The sequence below is a fragment of the Mus musculus genome, chromosome 13 (assembly GCF_000001635.26).
Source record: "Mus musculus strain C57BL/6J chromosome 13, GRCm38.p6 C57BL/6J".
In the NCBI taxonomy this organism is placed as follows: Eukaryota; Metazoa; Chordata; class Mammalia; order Rodentia; family Muridae; genus Mus; species Mus musculus.
The window spans coordinates 17927296-17944217 of record NC_000079.6 but is presented as its reverse complement, the minus strand read 5'-3'; the positions used below and the strand labels follow the sequence as shown (position 1 = coordinate 17944217).

Here is a 16922-nt window from a genome sequence, read left to right as displayed (position 1 = left end):
GCTGCTGCAGAGCGGCCGGGAGGAGGGTGGGTCTCCCTAGAGCGGAGCGCCGGAGTCCTCCTCCTCCGCCGCCGCCCAGGCCGCCGCCGCTGCCGCCGCCCTCCGGACTCCTCTTGCCGCGCCCCGCGCGGAACTCCGAGCGCGGTCCGATCGGCGCAGCCGAGGCCCAAGAGCCCGCGGGTCGAGCGGCTCGCGGTGCAGGTGAGAGCTCGCCGGCCGGGGAGGCCGGGCCGCGGCGGGGGTGTGTCCGACGGGCCGGGCCCGCGGCCGCCGAGATTGCACGTCCCGCCTGCCGCCTGGGCTGGGACCCGACTGCGCCCCGACAGCGGGCGGCGTCTCCGGAAGGTCACCTGTATAGCGCCGGTGGCTCCCAGGGCTGTGCCCGGGCGGTGCCCGCGACCTGGGGCCGCCGCCGCCGCCGCCGCAGTCCCTGCGCCGCACTCCACCCCGACCTCCCTCGCTTTCAAGCCACTCTGCCGGTACAGAGCGGCTGCTTTTCGAGCTTCTCTGCCAGTGTTTGGAAGGAATGGCGTTTTCAGACTAAAGTCTTTAGACGCGTCCAGCTGAATGCTCGAAGGCTCTTCTAGTACAGGTTTAGCCTTTAGAAGAGGAAGGGAATGTAGGCATTGTGTGATGGGGGTATCTTCCGCGTTCGGTGCCTGAAAGATGTCAAGGAGTAGAAGATACGATTTGTGTGCTTTACTTGGGCATTCGTGTGTTGGAGTGGGCGGGCGTGGTGGCGCTGAGGTGGTTGTGTTGTCGGGAGACTTAGGAGGAATTAAAGAATTTACTGGCCTTTGCATGGAAACCAGAACGTCCAGACTTGTGAGAGCTCATCTGAGTGTCTTTGAGCTACTGTGAGAACTCTGGTGCCACGCCCTACCTGTCAAGCCAGGAAGCACACAATTTACAAACAGTTTGGGTACGTGTGCCGGGAGAACCTTTATTTCTGTAAATTCTTTTCCTGTAAATAAATTACAGCTTTAATCACGTTCCCAAAATTGACTAACAGATTTATTACTCACAGTGTAGAAGGCATTCCCTTTGGCTTATGCTTGTTAATATGTACTATTACCTATGCTGTTTGTATCTGTTGATACAATATTCTTATAAATGACTCCTGTGACCCTTAAGATGTTTCTACGGCTCAGTTGTTTTCAGAGGAGGAGCCTTTTCATCTTCTCTGTTACCACGTAAAGTGCTCAGAACTCCCCACATTTCTTCACTGAATGGATGTGAATGTGTACAGTTGATGGAAAAGTCACTTTCCAGAAGCGATTGACTGTGGCTGGTACTTGCATACCAAGCAAAAGGTACTAGATTCCATCTCTAGCAAGGCCTCCAAACAATTTTGTTAAGAGCACAGTTTTGTTACTTTGGGATTCTTGGAACATGAAAATTTTGCATTGTCTTTTTTGTTCTCCAGGAGATCAAGGAAAAATTCAGGAAGAATTTCATTTTCACTATTCTGACCTGGAAAAGGTTAAAAATATTTAGGGACTGTGATTAGACGAATACTCATTTATATTTTATTGTTTCATGTTTATTTCTAGAGTATATCCAGAGTTAGAAGGAAGAGATTTACTGGCAAAAGATTGCAAGTATATTCTTGGGGTTGTGATAACTGTACCCAGCCTTTAAAAAGAGGAAGTTAGGAGTTGATGCTGCTTAGAAATAAGGTGAAAAGCACGGTTTCTCAGAGTGGCTCATTTTTTGTCAAGGATACATGAAATCTTCTGACACCCCGACGTGACCTTGGCATCTTTGATCAGCAGCACTTTGATGTTCGGAGATCCACATGCTTCTCTCTCTGCTGGGTGTGCAAATGCACGTTTATTTTGAAGTAGTATTTCATTACAACTATTTTTCCCCAGGGCACTCCGTGTGGGGGAAACTAATCATAGGAAAGAATTATAGGAAAGAATGTTCACCAATTTTTTCCTCACCATTTTTAAGGGAATGTTTTGGCCTATAGATGGTTGCATTATTCTCAGGTTAAGCTGCACGTATCTTTGTCTTCTAGTATATGGTGGTCCTGCACTGTCTTCTAAGTAGCGTTTTAAATAAACAGAGTACAAATAAATGTACCAATATCACTTCTTGTATATGGGTCCACCAAACTAATAGGTTCTTGTATTCTTTTATAAATGAGTAAAAAGAGCAATCATTTTACAAATACTGGAAGCTGTGAGTGTTAACTAGGGAAGAGACTGATCTTGAAGAGGTAGGAGACAGTTTCCATTGTTTTATAAGATACTATAATTCTTGGATTAAGGAGAGAGAAGCCTTTGGTTTCATAACATTACTATCCAGAGGTTAGATTTCCCTTCTTTAATTCAGCACCTATCTTGGTAATAATAGTTCTTATATATTGATTGCCCATCAAGCACTTTGCTGAGGATTGTAATGATACCAATATACTTATATTATTTCTTATCTCCATCATAGCTCTTCCAGATGGATGGTCTTCCCCAACACTAAGTCAAGTTATTTCACAAGCTAGCGTGTAATAGAGCTAGGATTTAAAAGTACAGTAACAATTTCCAAGAGCACTGAAAATTGCAGCTAATCCTAAAAGTCAAGGGGAAAGTGATTCTGACTGACCCGAGCTTCCAGAAAAGATACTATGCTTCTCACTCTTAGTCCCGAAGGATGGCCTGGAGTCACCAGTGACTAGCCAAGTGGGAGCTGCAGGCATCTTTATTTCCAAGGTGCTTACGAACACAATGTAACTGTACTCCTACATACAGTCTGTTGTGTACCAAGATGACAACTGGTCAAACATTGTGCTTGTAGGTGTCCTGGTAGAGAAGGAACTCAGAACAGGATCTCTGATGGCTTTGTACTTCTGCAGCACCTGTTGGAGCCGGCCCTGTTTGTAATTATATTTGTTTCCTTCTTTCTTCCACTAATGTAGATGGGATCAATGTAGGACAGTAGGAAGAATATTTTAAAAAACAAAAAGAGTTGTAGAACTCTATTCTTATAGGTCTGGTTGCCTTTTCCCCTGCAAGTGTGGAGTTTAAGAAAGTAATGGAGGGAGGGCATGCCCATCCCTTGGTTTAAAAGATGGGAATGAGATGCTGTCATTCCAAATACCAGAGTTCCGTCTCCAGCCCCCAACAAGGAACAGGATTTCTTGTTTAGTTTTTAAAGCTGAGTACATTTTACAAGGGAATTTTCATCATTGATTTAATCATACATGTAAGTAAAGGTTTATTTCCTCAACATCATGAGAGTAGCCTATATAAGCCATTAATTTTATTTATTTATTTTGAGGGGTGGGGATTTTGAGACAGGTGTTTCTCTGTGTAACCCTGGCTGTCCCGGAACTCATTCTGTAGACAGGATGGCCTCAAACTCTGAGCTCTGCCTGCCGCTGTCTCCTGAGTGCTGACACTACCACTGCCCCGCTTAAATATAAAAAATTGAAAAGCTGAAGGAAATGTCATGTAGAAATTAAATAATATGATGCTTTCCTGAAAGCCCTGCACAGTGTCTTGTGTTAGATACAAGGGACAAAATTCTTGACATATATAATTTACTTAACTCTGAGTTCCAATTCTATTGTTTGATTCAGATTTGAAACTAAGTGTCAGGGTTTCACAGTATGATTATGGACAGTCCAGCCAAAGATTATGAAATGACTTGATTTCAGATGCTATGTAAAATGGATGAAATCCCGCAAAGCCTCTGATGATGGTCATCTAAGCCATAAGATCTCTGTCACTTTTTAATACAACCAAATAGCTATGGTAGTACCCATTGAATATGGAGGCTACTTAGTGACTTGCGAGTGCTGTCTAGGTTTATTCTGATCACTGAGACCCCGCTTAGCCTATAGTGTTCCTCATATTTAAAACATCCATCCTACTCCACTGGTTGAAATCCTCTGTGGCTCATGTTGAACGTGACCCTCAATCTGGTACATAGAACCTTCCAGAAGGACTACTTACTTAAACTCACTCCCTGGCCCACCCCTTCCTGCAAGCGCAGTTCCAGCAGTGCCGTGACACAGAATCCTGGTGTTCACTGGGTGATCCCATCCCCCCTTCTGGAGTTCTGACCACTCTTCTCCCCAGTCTGGTAAACTGCTGTCTTTCAGGCTTCCCCATTGGGTTACACTGTTTCCAAGAATTATGTCTATGTGTAGCTGGGGGGTTGTTTGTTTGTTTTGGGTTGGTTTTTTTTTTTTTTTTTTTTTTTGGCTTTTTGTTTTGTTTTGTTTTTTTCTAGACCTGTATCTTAAAAGAAAGAAAGAAAAATCTTCAAGACTAGACAAAATAGTAAGGTGGGCATACCTATAGTTCTGATAATTATAATAGCTAAGGCAGGACAACTATAAGTTGGAATAAATAGAGAGGCTCTGCCTTAGGTTGGGGTTGAGAGGAGACTTCTGTGTCTCTGTGACCGCTCTCCCAGTACTTACTACACCGTGGAGAGTGCTTTCTTGTACTCTCCTGTGGACTGAGTTCAGGTGTAGGCCACCATGATTGTAGTTTTCTTTTGGGTGAGTTGAACATTTTCAAATATGCTTAAGAAGCATTTTATTATTGTTATTAGCCTGGTTTTCTACATGATTTTTTGGTATTTTTCCTTCATCTTTTCAACTTATTTTTTATTTAAGAACATTACCTTTTAATGTTGGCATATGTTAAAATAGTTAGTCATCCTTTGGTGTTGCTCATGTTGTTTTTGCCATGAAGTCTTCTCTTGCTTAATTTAATATAGTCATCTTAAACTTATTTCATCTGGAGTTCTAACCATACCAAGCTTTTCTATGCCCTTAGATTGTAGAGAAATTTGTATATATTGTACAGTTTTATTTCTCATGTTTAGTTCCACGTGGAGCATGTTTCTGTATATGGTATGATAAATGAATCTAATTCACCACCTTCAACTATTGAAATAGTTATCCAGTGCCACTTACGAAAACCAATATTTGCTCATTTGACACACTATGGAAATGGGTGTATTCTATTCTGTTGGCTTTTCTGGCCAGTGCTGTGCCAGTACCAACGCCCTAGTCATAGAGATCTATATTGCACTGGGGTGTGGTGTGCTGTCTGACTGGGTAGCCCCTATTGCAGCTTCTCCTCCTGTTTCTCTTGTTCTGCTGTATTTTTTTTTCCCTTGTGAATTTTAGCATCAGTTTGTCTGACTCTGTTGGTTTTCTTATTGGAATTGCATTACATTTATGGGTTTGCTTAGGAGTAGTTGACATCATCATGGTATTGAGACATTTTAACATTAATGAAGAGCAAGCAATGTCTTTATTTTCTTCTTTATTTTTTTATGTCTTGAGAACTAACTTTTTAATACAACTTTTATATGGTTCTTATTAAGTTTAGTCATATTTTATCTTTTTTAGATATATCTTCTATCTGGTTATTATTTATGGAAAGAAATACTGCTGATTTCTGCTTGTTTTCCTGCTACCTTGCTGAATTCTAAGTTACTTTACACTGTTTTCTCTTACACTTTCCAGATACTGTCACATCACATGTAAATACAGTTCCTTCCTTCTTCTCTGTGTTTATGTGTGTTAGCTGGTTTGGTTACTTTAGCTAGTCTCTCTAGAACAATATTAAGTTAGTATGCAGATGCTTATATTGTAACTGGATATTAATTTAGTTATGGATATGCCTTTTAAAGATTGCAGTTCTCTACTCTCTTTAAGAGAAACTTAACTAGAGACATATGTTGAGATGTCCTCAAGGTTGGGCTTTGGGGGGTGTATTAGTCAGGGTTCTCTAGAGTCACAGAAGTTATGAATAGTCTCTAAATAGTAAAGGAATTTATTGATGACTTACAGTCGGCAGCCCAATTCCCAACAATTGTTCAGTCGCAGCTGTGAATGGAAGTCCAAGGATCTAGCAGTTACTCAGTCTCACGCAGCAAGCAGGCGAAGGAGCAAGAGCTCGAGCTAGACTCCCTTCTTCCAATGTCCTTATATTGTCTCCAGCAGAAGGTGGAGCCCAGATTAAAGGTGTGTTCCACCACACCTTTAATCCCAGATGAAAGGCATAGCCCAGATTAAAGGTGTGTTCCTTAACTCGGAGATTCAATCTTCTGGAATCCATAGCCACTATGGCTCAAGATCTTCAAACCAAGATCCAGATAAGGATCTCCAAGCCTCCAGATAAGGGTCACTGGTGAGCCTTCCAATTCCGGATTGTAGTTCATTCCAAATATTGTCAAGTTGACAACCAGGAATAGCCACTACAATCCACCCCTTGTCAACTTGACACAAATAATATCTCATGTTCACATGAAACAATAACAAGGTTGTAAATACGCCTAACATGATATAACTATCCCTCGTACAATCGCAAACGCATTAGTAAATTTACAATGGGCATTCATATTACTTTATAATCCTCGTTTCTGCAACTGGTTACGTGGCCTTAATTGGTATTTATAACTACCTTCCTCTACTACCCATTCTGTATTTCCTTCACCTTCAGCCAGCACCTCAGCAGGTCTTGGCTCTTTTCCTGGAGGATTGACCCATACCTTCATTCCTGATGGGTCTGCGTCCTTTGTCATCCTGCTTGGATTAGGCTGTTGTAGTTTCCCATTGACTTTAATCACAGGACATGGTAGTACTAAGAGACGCCCTAAGGGATCTCCTACACTCCAGACATAATCTTGCTTACCACCATTGTGAAGAGGTAATCCAATTTCCCCATGGTAATCTGGATCTATCACCCCTCCTAACACTGTTATTCCTTTTTTAGCCTGTTGGTTTAAGGGCATTAGAAGCCCAAAATGACCAGGGGGAAGTCTGAGCTTCCAGTTCAATGGAATGTTTGTTGTAGCTCCTGGTAGGAGCACTCCCTTCTCTGGAGCCAAAACTTCTAGGCCAGCAGAACCTAGAGTTATGGGGACAGGAAGCAAAAATTTTCCTAGAGGGTCACTAGGAGTGATAGTAAGTGGAACTATTCCGTTTTCCACCCCTTGATTCCTGGACCCATGAATCCTGGCTATGGGTGAAACTGTACCATATATCGAGCGCTGATTCAAAGCATATACTGCCTTCTGAAGAACTCTGCCCCAGCCTTCCAAGCTGTTACCACCTAATTGGTGCTGTAACTGTGTCTTCAAAAGGCCATTCCATCTTTCTATCAGACCAGCTGCTTCAGGATGATGGGGAACATGGTAAGACCAGTGTATTCCATGATCGTGGGCCCACTGTCGTACTTCTCTGGCTGTGAAATGAGTTCCTTGGTCAGAAGCAATACTGTGTGGAATACCATGACGATAGATGAGGCATTCTGTCAGTCCGTGAATGGTGGTTTTAGCAGAGGCATTACGTGCAGGAAAGGCAAATCCATAACCAGAATAAGTATCTACTCCAGTAAGAACAAAACGCTGTCCTTTCCACGAAGGAAGTGGTCCAATGTAGTCAACCTGCCACCAGGTTGCTGGCTGGTCACCTCGAGGAATGGTGCCATATCTGGGGCTCAGTGTTGGTTTCTGCTGTTGGCAGATCTGGCAATCAGCAGCAGCTGTAGCCAGGTCAGCCTTGGTGAGTGGAAGCCCATGTTGCTGAGCCCAAGCATAACCTCCATCTCGACCACCATGGCCACTTTGTTCATGTGCCCATTGAGCAATGACAGGGATGGCTGGGGAGAGAGGCTGATTGTCCACAGAACGGGTCATCTTATCCACTTGATTATTGAACTCCTCCTCAGCTGAAGTCACCTTTTGGTGAGCATTTACATGGGACACAAATATCTTCACATCCTTTGCCCATTTGGAGAGATCTATCCACATACTTCTTCCCCAGATGTCTTTCTCACCAATTTTCCAATTGTGATCTTTCCAAGTCCCTGACCATCCAGCCAATCCATTGGCTACAGCCCATGAGTCAGTGTATAATCGTACATCTGGCCATTTCTTCTTGCAAACAAACTGTAATACCATGTGTACTGCCCGAAGTTCTGCCCACTGTGAAGATTTCCCTTCACCTGTGTCTTTCAAGGTTGTCCCAGAAAGGGGTTGTAATGCTGCAGCTGTCCACTTCTGGGTGGTGCCTGCATTACGTGCAGAGCCATCAGTAAACCAGGCTCTAGTCTTCTCCTCTTCGGTCAGTTGATCATAGGGAACACCCCATGAGGCTATAGGTGCATGCTTGGCAGCAGATGGCATTGTAACAGGAGTAGAAACCATAGGCATTTGAGCAACTTCTTCATGTAACTTGCTTGTGCCTTCAGGACCTGCTCTGGCCCGATCACGTATATACCACTTCCATTTGATAATAGACTGCTGCTGTGCACGTCCCACTTTATGACTTGCAGGGTCTGATAGTACCCAGCTCATGATGGGTAGTTCAGGTCGCATAGTGACTTGGTGTCCTATTGTCAGACGTTCAGTTTCCACTAAGGCCCAATAGCAGGCCAAGAGCTGTTTTTCAAAGGGAGAATAGTTGTCTGCAGATGATGGCAGAGCTTTGCTCCAAAATCCCAAAGGTCTTTTCTGTGATTCACCTACAGGGGCCTGCCAGAGGCTCCAAACAGCATCTCTATCAGCCACAGACACCTCAAGTACCATCGGATCTGCTGGGTCATATGGTCCAAGTGGTAGAGCAGCCTGCACAGCAGCCTGGATCTGTTGAAGGGCCTTCTCCTGTTCCAGGCCCCACACAAAGCTAGCAGCTTTCCGAGTCACTTGGTAAATAGGCCTAAGTAACACACCCAAGTGAGGGATGTGTTGTCTCCAGAATCCAAATAGACCCACTAAACGTTGTGCTTCTTTCTTGGTTGTAGGAGGGGCCAGGTGCAATAACTTATCTTTCACCTTAGAAGGAATATCTCTGCATGCCCCACACCACTGGACTCCTAAGAATTTCACTGAGGTAGATGGTCCTTGAATTTTGGTTGGATTTATTTCCCATCCTCTGATACGCATATGTGTTACCAATGAGTCCAAAGTGGTTGCTACTTCCTGCTCACTTGGTCCAATCAGCATAATGTCATCAATATAGTGCACCAATGTGATATTTTGTGGAAGATCCAAACGATCAAGATCCCTTCTAACTAAATTATGACACAGGGCAGGAGAGTTAATATATCCTTGAGGCAAAACTGTGAAGGTATACTGTTGGCCTTGCCAACTGAAAGCAAATTGCTTCTGGTGGTCCTTATGGACAGGTACTGAGAAGAAGGCATTTGCCAGATCAATAGCCGCATACCAGGTGCCAGGAGATGTGTTAATTTGCTCAAGTAAGGAAACTACATCTGGTACAGCAGCTGCAATTGGAGTTACTACCTGATTTAGTTTTCGGTAATCAACTGTCATTCTCCATGATCCATCTGTTTTCTGCACTGGCCAGATAGAAGAGTTAAATGGAGATGTGGTGGGAACCACCACCCCTGCATCTTTCAAGTCCTTGATAGTGGCAGTAATTTCTGCAATTCCTCCAGGAATACGATACTGTTTTTGATTCACTATTTTCTTTGGCAGAGGCAACTCTAAAGGCTTCCATTTGGCCTTTCCAACCATAATAGCCCTCACTCTACAGTTCAGGGAACCAATATGAGAATTCTGCCAATTTCTGAGTATATCTATCCCAATTATACATTCTGGAACTGGGGAAATCACCACAGGATGTGTCCGGGGACCTACTGGACCTACTGTGAGTCGGACATCAGTCAAAACTCCATTAATCACCTGCCCTCCATAAGCCCCTACTTTAACTGGAGGGCCACAATGTTTCTTGGGATCCCCTGGGATCAGTGTCAACTCAGAACCAGTATCCAGCAGACCCCGAAAAGTCTGATTATTTCCTTTTCCCCAGTGTACAGTTACCCTTGTAAAAGGCCGTAGGTCCCTCTGGGGAAGAACTGGAGAAAGGGTAACAGCAAAACCTTTGAGTGTCTTATCAAGATCCTTCCTCAGAGGAACCTGGCCACCCCTTCATTCAAGGGGTTCCGGATCTGCAAACTGTCTCAAGTCTGGAAATTGATTCACTGGCCGAGATTGCTGTTTACCACGATCTAATGTAGCCTTTCTTTCATTTGTTTGAGAATTTTTCTGCTTATACAGATCAAACAAATATGCAGTAGGCTTCCTATGTATTTCATTCCTGGAAACACCATGATTGATTAGCCAGTACCAAAGGTCCAAGCGAGTCATGCCATTATAAATTTCACCTCTCCTGTGCTGACCATTACTGGGTATGTTATTATAAACATTCTTTTGTCTACGCTGTCCATTATAATAACTAGGATCACCTTGTCTCCGGCGATTCAATGCTGCCACCTGGCCCTTGTTACCTCGGGATCCAACTAAACCCAGTGAATTTAATTCATCTAATTGAGCAGAAGCATCTCCAATGCTAAGATCTGGCACAAGGAAAAGGGAAAGAACAAAACCCTTCAAATGTGCTGGTGCCCCTCTCACCAATTTGCGTCTTATAGAGCTGGTGAAAGGCATATCTTCTGGACCTTCCCATTGTGGACAATTATGCTTTACACAATATATCCACTCTAGCATTGCAATTTCCCTAAGTCTTAAAATCCCTTCATCAACACTAAGCCACGGAATATCAGGCATCTCCAAGTCATTTCCAGTAGGCCATCTTTTGATAAACACCTCAGCCAACCATTCAAACAAACTTTTGACACCTTTTTTAACTATGCGAGCTTCCGTATTAAACCTAGAATCTCTACTCAGAGGACCCATGTCAATAAACTCAGCCTGCTCTAGTTTTATGTTCCTTCCACCCTTATCCCACACCCTTAAAATCCATTCCCACACATATTCACCAGGTTTCTGCTTGAATGAATTAGCAAACTCATTAAGCTCCTTAGTAGTGTAGCGAATTTCCTCATGGACTATACTTTCTACCTCCCCTCTAGGAGCCTGTTTTGCTTTGAGTCTGGTTACAGGTCTAGAAGAAACTATTGGTGGGCCGTGAGCAGACTCTGCAAAATTAATTTCCTCATGTGGGGAAGGCATTATTTCAAGAGGTGGGGCTGAGGGTACTACTTCCTCAGGTGGGGCAAACCCTTGAGAATCTGAGGATTCAAAATTCTCAGCTTCAACATGGTCTTCCCACACATCCCCGTCCCATGTTGTAGGATCCCATTCTTTGCCAATTAGAGCCCTTACTTTAACTGTCGACACACTCTGAGGCTGAGACTTGAATTTTCTCTGTAGTTCAGCCAACCTTACAATGAGAGTTTCTGTTTGATTTTCTGCAACTTGAGCTCTATTGCTACAAGAGAGAAGATTCTCCTCAAGGACACACTTAGCAACTTTTAGATCGTTTACTTGTGTCTGGAGCCTTTCGATTTTATCACACAACTCCTTCCTTTCATTCATCATTTTTTCCACAGATACTAAGAGCAGCCAGCCAGTAAAATCATTTTTCGATTTTTTCCCCATCTTGTAGAAAGCTTTGTGCACTGAATCACCTAATTCATTAAGAAAATCAAGGGCATTAGCTTCTTTAAGTTCGGAATATAGTTTCAACCATGGGTCTTCAAAATTCTCTGAGCTCCCAGGAGGGAGAGAATCTGGAGAGATTTCAATATTTGAAAGTGCTGGTGGATCAACAAGCCAATTCCAGTATTTTAAAAGATTCATCCTTGTACTTCTGTTACTCTAGAACCACTCCTGGTACCAACTTCTGTATTAGTCAGGGTTCTCTAGAGTCACAGAAGTTATGAATAGTCTCTAAATAGTAAAGGAATTTATTGATGACTTACAGTCGGCAGCCCAATTCCCAACAATTGTTCAGTCGCAGCTGTGAATGGAAGTCCAAGGATCTAGCAGTTACTCAGTCTCACGCAGCAAGCAGGCGAAGGAGCAAGAGCTCGAGCTAGACTCCCTTCTTCCAATGTCCTTATATTGTCTCCAGCAGAAGGTGGAGCCCAGATTAAAGGTGTGTTCCACCACACCTTTAATCCCAGATGAAAGGCGTAGCCCAGATTAAGGGTGTGTTCCTTAAACTCGGAGATTCAATCTTCTGGAATCCATAGCCACTATGGCTCAAGATCTTCAAACCAAGATCCAGATAAGGATCTCCAAGCCTCCAGATAAGGGTCACTGGTGAGCCTTCCAATTCCGGATTGTAGTTCATTCCAAATATTGTCAAGTTGACAACCAGGAATAGCCACTACAGGGGGCAACAGAATACAATGGCGAGCAAGGCTAGGATTCTTGGTGGTTTCCCAGTTACAAATGGATACTGTTTTCTTCTAGCTTCTCTCTGGCATTCTTCTAGATTTGATGTTAACTTCTCTCGGCCTCCTAAGCTGAAGCTCCCTTTATCCTGCTGTGGTTCTGGCTTGCATCATTGGTTCTCTAGGGCATATGGCAAAGCTGGTGTGTAATCCGATGAGTGTATCCAGGGATAACCTAGAGTAACAACTCTGGGGTGGTTCTAGACAGGATTGTCCAAGGACCTGCATCATCTGACTTTGAGGTTAACCTTTCTTCAGTTGATTTATGCAGGCCCAGTTCTCTGCCTGCAATGATGTATAGATATAGCAATAGGCAATACACACCAATGCTCAGTCTCCCAAGACCTGAACAGAGTTATTTCAGCGCTGTATATTTCATACAGAAAACATGCTCCTGGTATTGCTCTGTAGTTAAGGATGACCCTGACCTTCTGATCCTGCCACCACCTCACAAATACTGGGATTATAGGTGCACACAACTCTGTCGCACCAGAATAACTGTTTGTTTGTTAATTGGGGGTGACTCTAGGATCTTGTGTATACTGGGCAGGTGTTCTATCACTGAGGTACATAGATTCTCACAATTTCAAGATTATGTAAAGTCCATGTGTGAGTGTTCAGTCCATATCCCGTTTTAGTTTAAATCTTTCCTCTCCCAGGGGTGCTGGGTGGTAGGCAGTTATTTTCTTGGACCTTAGTCTGCAGAGCTTATCCCTAGATATACCTGCAGTGGCCTGTATATCTTTACTGTCCTGGGAATGCTGTCCGGTTGTTAATAATCTCTTAGTGTTCTATGTTGAAAGCATCTTGGCAACATCTTGGTCCATGCCCTGCTGTGCCTGTTCCTGTGACCTCTGTGGCCATTGTCTTCTGCATCCAACTGCCTCAGTGGCCTGGATTTGACTTGGATGGGGTTGGAGAACCTCAGATCTCACTCTTTGACACATGTTGCTGTCCTAGGACAGAGTTTGGAGTAAAATTTTTTTCTCTTTTTCTTTTTTTATCTTCCTCTCCACTGTTTTCTGGCCAGAGAAATCTGTCTCTTCCCAAGAAATCTTTTCCTTCTCATTTTCTTTCTTATTCCCTTTCTTTCTTTCTTTCTTTCTTTCTTTCTTTCTTTTTTTTTTTCTTTTTTGAAGTAGATGGCCCTTTTGTTTTCAAGAACATCTGGCCTGGAATTGTGGTCCCTGCCTCTGCTATGCTAGAATTTCAGGCATGCATCACCTCTCTTGGCTCCACTCATCTTTTTTACCTAAGGCATTCAGTCTGTGAAAGAAAATCTCTGTCTTCTGAGGCTTTAGGTTCCTGGGACGTTAGCTCTGATCGCTTACTGCTTAGATAATTGTTGCCTTTCCAGGACCCTACTAGTCTCTCGGGTCTCCCTGAATCTCAACGTGCTACAATTAGGATAATTCGCTCTATCCCTTACCTTATATACTATTATTTGCTATTTTTATTATTTGTTCTTTGCTTATTCCCAAATAAATGAAAAACTGATCTGTTCTTATTCTTGCTTTTTTTTTCAGTTCAGAAAATTCAGTCCTGTATTTGTTTTTTTAAAGGTTATATTTGTCATGTTAAAGTTGCTTGAAATTTGTATATTTATTTATTGCTTTATTTATTTATTGCTTTGCTTTTCTGTGACTTGTCCTTTTACTTTCTTTTTTCCTTTTTCTGTTATGAAAGGGCTAGTTCTTTTTTTAAAAACATATTGAAGCTGGGTGGTGGTGGCGCATGCCTTTAATCCCAGCACTTGGGAGGTAGAGGCAGGAGGATTTCTGAGTTCGAGGCCAGCCTAGTCTACAGAGTGAGTTCCAGGACAGCCAGGACTATACAGAGAAACCCTGTCTCAAAAAAAACAAAACAAAACAAAATAAAATATATTGAAACGTAGTACAACTACCATGAACTCATTCTTTTTAAAATTTCATACTAGTATAGTCAAAGAGCTATGTTACCTTTACCACTCACTGATTCTAGATCATGGACCCTTAAGAAGAAAGCAGTTCCGATTTGCTAGCTATCTTTGCAGATTCATCCTGCCTTGTAGCCCTTGACTGCTGTATTTCATGTCTGTACAGATTTGGCTATTCTGAATCTTCTAAGATTCCATAGATGGTCATTGTATCTTTGATTTTCAGGGTACACTGCATTGCAGCGTATATGAATATTTCATTTTTGTATGGCTGAATAATCCATTGTGTAACTATACCATGCTTTATCTATTCAGTATTTGATTGATATTGGAGTGCTTGTGCTTGGGGGCTTATGTGGTCTTAACACTGAAATGTATCTGCTGACCTAATGTTAACATATTGAAGAATGGCCAAAGTTGTCTCTGAGGTACCTGTTTCTTTTGTTGAAGATATGAAAGAACTAGCACTGTGTCTTTCCAATTTTCTTCCACCTGTATAAACACTTTATCATCCAACTGTTTGCTCATAGCCTTTGTGATAGGTATAATTTCTATATTCTGTCATATGCTAGGGTACTTTGTCTAAGCAGTTCTGTATATATAAAATAATCTATATTTTAACATATTGTGTATTATTTGTCTTAGCATAAGGCCAGATGCTGAGAATGCCTTATAAGAATTATAAATCTTGCTTTTGAACTTCTGAGTAAATTTTTTTAGTTCACTAACAAGATTTATGTTTTACATTAGCTTTTTGATGAGTTTCATACTGTTGAAACTTTAATATATATTAATATATGTATGTGTCTGTATATGTGGTACCCAGTTCATTTTAGGTCCCAGGTTTTTCCTCTCTTCAAAGCAATCTTTAATGAAGCAGCTCTTCAAGACGATCCTTGCTTGTTCATACTGCTTTATTGGGGGCGGATGTGGACACATACACTTTATGGAGTATGCCAGGAATTAGATACTTTTGGGAGGGAAGGGAGTAGGAATATGCAGGAAGGGAAGGTCATTGGCTGAAGGCTAAGGCTATCTAGATACTTTTTTAGCATGGAGAAGAACTCCAGGGTTTATGCTATGTAACTGAGTGACTGTGGTTCTCTCAGTTGGTGGTCTCAGAGTAGACATTAGAGGCTGGGAGGGGACAGCTCCACTCCTACTGTCTCAGATCTCTGAGATTCTGGGAGTTGAGCATACTCCACTCCACCAGTTCTTATGCCCATCTGGTAGTGTGGTCCCACATGCCCTACATGTGTACTTATCTGCCATGTATGTGCGAGTGTCCAAGTAGGCCAAAGAGGGTATTGGATCTCCTGGGACTTGAGTTACAGATGGTTCTGAGCTGCTTGCCACAAATGTTGGGAACTGAACTTGTATCCTTTGGAAAAGCAACCAGCCATCTTAACTACTAAGTCATTTCTCTGGTGCCACAATTTAAACTTTAAATTGTTAAAATACATTTTTAGAATTTGTGGAATATCAAGTAGTGAGACAAAATGTCAAAGATGGAGGGGTTAAAATATTCCTAAGAAATCCTGGCTGTATCTCTTAAGTCAATAGTGTAGTATTGATTACAAAACTGCAGAGCCCAAATTATGACTAGAGTAACCAAAAATGGTACTGTTTCATGTTGCATACATCTTAGTATGTAATATGACTAAATGTTTAAACATGAACCCTGGCTTGGTTTGGATTTGATTGCTGTGAAGAGACATCATGACCACAGCAACTCTTTTTTGTTTTTATGATTTATTTATTTATTTTATGTATCAGAAGAGGGTATCGGATCCCATTACAAATGGTTGTGAGCCACCATGTGGTTGCTGGGAATTGAACTCAGGACCTCTGGAAGAACAGTCAGTGATCTTAACCGTTGATCCATCTCTCCAGCCACGCACAGCAACTCTTATAAAGGAAAACATTTCATTGGGGCTAGTTTACATTTCAGAGATTTAGTCCATTGTCATCGGCAGGAAATATGTCTGCCTCCATGCTGCTATGATACTAGAGAGGTAGCTGAGAGTTGTACTTCTTGATTCACAGGCAGCAGCAGGAGACTTGTGTAGCACTGGGCATGGTTTGAGCATATAATACTCCATAGTGACATACTTCCTCCAACAAGGCCACACCTCCTAATGTGCAGTTCCTGTTGTGAAGCATTCAAATACTATGGGGGTTATAACTATTCAAACCACCATGAAACTTAACTAAATTTGTATCCATGTTATTTGTCTTTTTTTTTCCTTTTGAGACAGTACTAGGATTATAAGTGTAACCACACTCCCATGTCTGTCCTATCTGTATCTTCTATTTGTTTCATATAAAGACCCAGTGGTGGCTAATGAGATGGATCAGTGAGTAAAGATGCTTGTTGTCAAGTTTTATAATCCTAGTTTCATCCTCAGAACCCACATACGGAAGGAGAGAATCAGTTTCCACAAGTTGTCCTCTGGCCTCCACTCACAATGGCATACTTGCATTCAGACACATCTCACACGCACACACGTAGGTGGGTAGGTAGGTAGGTAGGTAGGTGATAGATAGGTAGATAGATGATAGGTAGATAGATGATAGGTAGATAGGTAAAGGGATGAATAGATAGATGGGTGGGTGGATAAACAAATTTAATAGAGATGAAATGAGAAGCCAGATATGGTCACATGTTTGTAACCTCATCACTCAAGAGACAAGAGAACTGATGGCTAATTGGCAGCCAGCCTGAGCTACTTAGTGTGCCCCTGTCTCCAAAAACTAAAAAGTAAAATTAAAATAAATTGAACAAGTGAGAATTCCGTTTGGAATGTTTTATT

The 16922-nt window shown here is 42.3% G+C and overlaps 1 protein-coding gene across 1 annotated transcript in view; it reads left to right on the top strand.

The window, feature by feature from the left end:
* Positions 1-16922, top strand: part of Rala (v-ral simian leukemia viral oncogene A (ras related)) — a 63643-nt gene continuing 46721 nt past the window's right edge. The window contains exon 1 of the mRNA NM_019491.5: positions 1-201. The gene's annotated coding sequence lies outside the window, so the exon portion shown is untranslated. The remainder of the gene's footprint in view (positions 202-16922) is intronic.